The 4,192-nt window shown below is 58.2% G+C and overlaps 1 long non-coding RNA gene across 1 annotated transcript in view; it reads right to left on the reverse strand.

Moving 5' to 3' along the window:
• LOC107184758 overlaps window positions 1-3,870 on the reverse strand; it is a 20,452-nt gene extending 16,582 nt beyond the window's left edge. Inside the window, exon 1 of the long non-coding RNA XR_001515662.1 lies at window positions 3,859-3,870. This is a non-coding gene — a long non-coding RNA (uncharacterized LOC107184758). The remainder of the gene's footprint in view (window positions 1-3,858) is intronic.
• Between the last annotated feature and the right edge of the window lie 322 nt (window positions 3,871-4,192).

Below are 4,192 nucleotides of genomic sequence, written 5' to 3' on the forward strand. Positions count from 1 at the left end.
GCGGCCTCTGCTAGTGGTAAGGTGTGTAGGACCATCGGTCAAGTAGGGCCCTAAAGGAGGGCGCTTCAGCTCCTGCCCCTCTCACACTTCGCTTGGCCTCGCCATTGCCACCTCCACCTGAGCCTGCAGAAGCCAGCACTGTCCCACCCGCTCCGTTCTCCCACCCCCTCCTCCCTCCTACCCTGGCCTACCTGTGAGGTCCACAGACTTTTCCCACTGGGACCAGCACCGGCCCCTCCTCCTGTCTTGGTTGCTGGCTCCCTCTCTCCCTCCGGTTTGCTGTCCTGTGTCTTCTCTCCGAGCTTCTCTTGAGGAGGGGAAGGGAGGCTAAGTTCCCTGCCCCTTATCAGCATCCCCACGCAGGTTAGCTGATCCGGGAAGGGGCTCAGGACACCTCTTCGCTGCAGGCCTCCAGGCAGAGTGGCAGGCAGGCAGGGAGTTGAGAGAGGAGACCCCACCCCACCCAAAGAGGCCCAAATGACAAACCGGTTTCCCTACTTCCTGTTCTACCCAGTTGCAGCCTTACTCTGGGCTCTCCCACTTTCCTGCCCGCCCCCAGACCTGCCCCTGAAGCAGCCACATGCCTGGCTAAGGGCAAGTCCCTGATGCCCCTTTGAGATTAATCTCCAGTTGCAGTAACTCAGATGGCAGGGCCAGTGCGGGAGGAGGAAGGGGGCCCTTCCCAGCTCCAGCGAACAGCTCAGGAGGGCAGCCAATCTTGGACACACCGTTTGGGCACACGACCCCAGCAGTCGGCACCCTGACGTCTCCCCTCCTGAGCCAGCTGCCTCTCCCTCTGCCAACTGGACGGTGCCCATCTTTTGGCCTCTGAGTGCACAGTGGGCACTTGTCCAGCTCCCTGCCTGGCTGCCTGCCCAGGATGGGCATGGGAGGCAGCAGGCCCTGTGTAAGGGAGGGGTTGACAAGTGGAGGGGTAGCTTCCCCCTCAGCTGCATGGACACCACCTCTCAAGCCTCTCCAAGCCCCAAAGTTGGGGACTCACACTGCTGGCTCCTCCACATTCAGTCCCCCACTCAGTCCTTACACAGGACGCTGTCCTTTGCCCCTCCCGGGTGCCCCCATGAGACAAGGTCTCTTCCCTCCCCTACTTTGTGTCCGCCTAAGAGGCAGGGAATCAGCAGGTGCCTTACCCATATTCCTTCATTTAACCCTCTCACAACCCTGCAGAAGCGGGCGTTTTCAGCCCCATTTCAGAGAGAAGAGTTGAGGCTTAGAGAGGTATAGCCACTTGTCCAATATAAGAGTAGCAAAGCTGAAATTCAAGCCCAGATCTGCCTGACTCCACAGCTCCCAGCCTCTTTTCTATCAACATCACCATCTCCTAACCCTGTGGGCTGCCAGACGCAGGGACCAACCTCCGGCACAGGGCTCATGACCGACTGTATGGTGGGTGGGAGAGAGTGGGCTCTAGGGTGTGGCTGAGGGTTGACCTTCATTCATGTCAAGGTTAAGGAACTGGCCCTGGAGGACCATTGGAAAGACACTTGTCCTGCCACCTGGCGGTTTTGCTGTCCTTGTGCTGAATGACAAGAAGCCACTGCCTCGGGGACAGCGGGAGAGACTCCGTGAATTAGGCCTTGGACGTTAGAGACAGCTCCAAAGGGGCCAGCAGGCCAGGGTACCCATCGTTCCCCCACTAAGTTGCCCTCCTGCATCCTGAGGGCCCCCTGCATAGTGAGGCACTTAGGTCTGACTCAGGTAATTTTTGTATGTATGTACCTGACTTTGTAAAGACAATCCTTAACATTCCTGATCCCCTGCAGAGCTGTGAGCTCATCTGACTCCCTTCTCTCCTCAACTACTTCGTCCACACCCACCCAACCCAGGACGGTGGCCTCCACGTGTCCCAAGGAGGGGCGAGAAGGAAGACAGCTCCTGAACAGGAGCACAGATCCCAAGGCTCCAAGTGGAGCCACAGGGCAGATGGCCTGGCATTATCTACCCCTCATTGACCCCACCCGATCCTGTGCCCCCACCCCCAGCGAAGATAGATGCCCCCCCCCCCGTCCCATCAGATCTCAGAAGCAGAGGCTCCTGGGGGAGGGAGAAGACTGATCAGGGCAAGAGCAACACAGGTACGATTTTTCCAGATGAGAGATGAGACTTGCTCCTGTAAGCTGGCAGGGTGCCTGGCACAACCAAGGTGCCAGCTGCCTCCACCTGAGATGCCTCAGGTGCCACCCGCCCTCACTCTCATTCTGCAACAGGTAACTTCCCCCTGGCCCTCCTGCGTCTCTGGCTTTGCTCTCAGTTGGGAGGGCGCAGCTGGCACTGCCCACCTTGCCCTTCTTAGTCATCCCACCCAGCCTCCTCACCCGCTCCTGGGAGCCTGTGGAGGGAGGTTATGCGGGAGCACCCACACTCAGCCCCGCCTCTCCTTCCCCCAAGGTGCGGTTGGAACAGGGGCTGCACCTGGGCACACATCTGGACAGGAAGAAGGAGATGGGCCTGGAGTGGACAGAGAGGGGCGCATGGACCTCTGGGGAAAGGCACAGAGAAAGGGGTGATGTAGAAATTATGTTTGGACCCCTGCACTACTCTCTCTGCCACCTCCGGAGCCTCCCACCCAGATCCTCGAGAAAGCCTCCTGCCAGAGCAGCTATCGTCAGGCCAGTGCAGTGCATGAGCCCCTTTGGACCATCCAAACTCCAGCATGAGTAGCCTGAGGCAGTGAGGGGCTGGGGTTTGGCCCTGTTCTGGGGAGACAGTGACTAGGGTAGACGCTGGTGTGGGTGGGGCACTGAGGAGGAGGCGGGTGCTTGCTTTTGCCCAAGGCCTGCACTCTAGACCACAGCTCCTCTCCTACTCTCCCCTGCCTCTCCCCGCCTAGGGGAGATGAGTGAGTGGCCATAAGTTTTAAAAGACCCTCCTGCATTCACAGGGGCTCCTCTGCTCCCCTGCTTGTTATTGTAATGAATGCTAATAAAACTCAATAATTGATGCCCTCATTAGCACATCAAACCGACTTTCTGTGGCGAGAACGTGGACCGCGGTTCCCTGGGGTCCTGAGTGCTGCCAGCCCCTCCAGAGAAACTCACCTGGGGCCTCCCGCTGGGAGGGGCCGATAGAGGCGCTGGCTGGCGGGCAGAAGCGTAGGAGCCACCCTCCGACTGGGAATTTTCTGGGCTCGGGCTCTGTCTCCCCTGTCACCGGGCAAACAAGGTCCTATCTCTCCATAAGACAGTAGCCAGGTTAACCAGGGCCCCCCTCATGGCAGGGCAGTGGCTCTTACACTAAAGTGAGAATCAGAATCACCCAGAGGGCCTGTTAAAGCAGGGTGTGCTGGTCCCACCCCCAAAATTTCTGATTCTCTGAGTTTGAGGAAAGGCCCGAGATTTGCATTTCTAACAAGTTCCCAAGTGCTGTTGCTGCTGCTGTTGGTCGGAAACCTCACTTGCAGGACCCATGGGGCAGGGGCTGGCGTCCCCCCCTTGCTGTCCCACCTTAGGGCTTTGCCTGCTAACGTGGCTCAGCTGGCCTGTCCCTGCTGGGCCTGGCGCATGGGGAGTGGCCTCCCCTTTCCTCAAACTCCCACCAAGGCCACGTCCTGCATAAACGCCCTTGACAACTCCTTTCTCCCCAGACCTTGACCATTGATCCTGATGGACAGAGATGACTAGAGCTGGATCTTTTCTTTTTTAATTTTTTTGATTGATTTCAGAGAGGAAGGGAGAGGGAGAGAGAGACACATCAATGATGAGAGAGAACCATTGATTGGCTGCCTCCTGCACACCCCAACTGGGGATGGAGCCCGAAACCCCGGGCATGTGCCCCTGACCAGATTCGAACCTGGGACCCTTGAGTCCACAGGCCAATGCTCTATCCACTGAGCCAAACCGGCCAGGGCTGGGTCTCCTTTTCCCCAGCTGCTTGGCACGAAGCAGGGGCGCTGCAGACACAGGTGGGTCTCCTCTCCTGGGAGGAGGGGGGAATAAAGGTGAGGGAGAGACTTACCCACACTCCTTCACTTTGGGTGGCCTACCAGGGCCTAAATGGGGAGAGGAACTCATGGAAACAGCCCATGAACATGCAAGCAGCTCCCTACCTCCTTTCTTCCCACTCAGTTCTAGGATAAGAATTGTCTTTAGGGCCGAAACCGGTTTGGCTCAGTGGATAGAGCGTCAGCCTGCAGACTGAAAGGTCCCAGGTTCGATTCAGGCCAAGGGCATCT

Source organism: Myotis davidii, unplaced genomic scaffold (genome assembly GCF_000327345.1).
Source record: "Myotis davidii unplaced genomic scaffold, ASM32734v1 scaffold327, whole genome shotgun sequence".
Taxonomy (NCBI): domain Eukaryota; kingdom Metazoa; phylum Chordata; class Mammalia; order Chiroptera; family Vespertilionidae; genus Myotis; species Myotis davidii.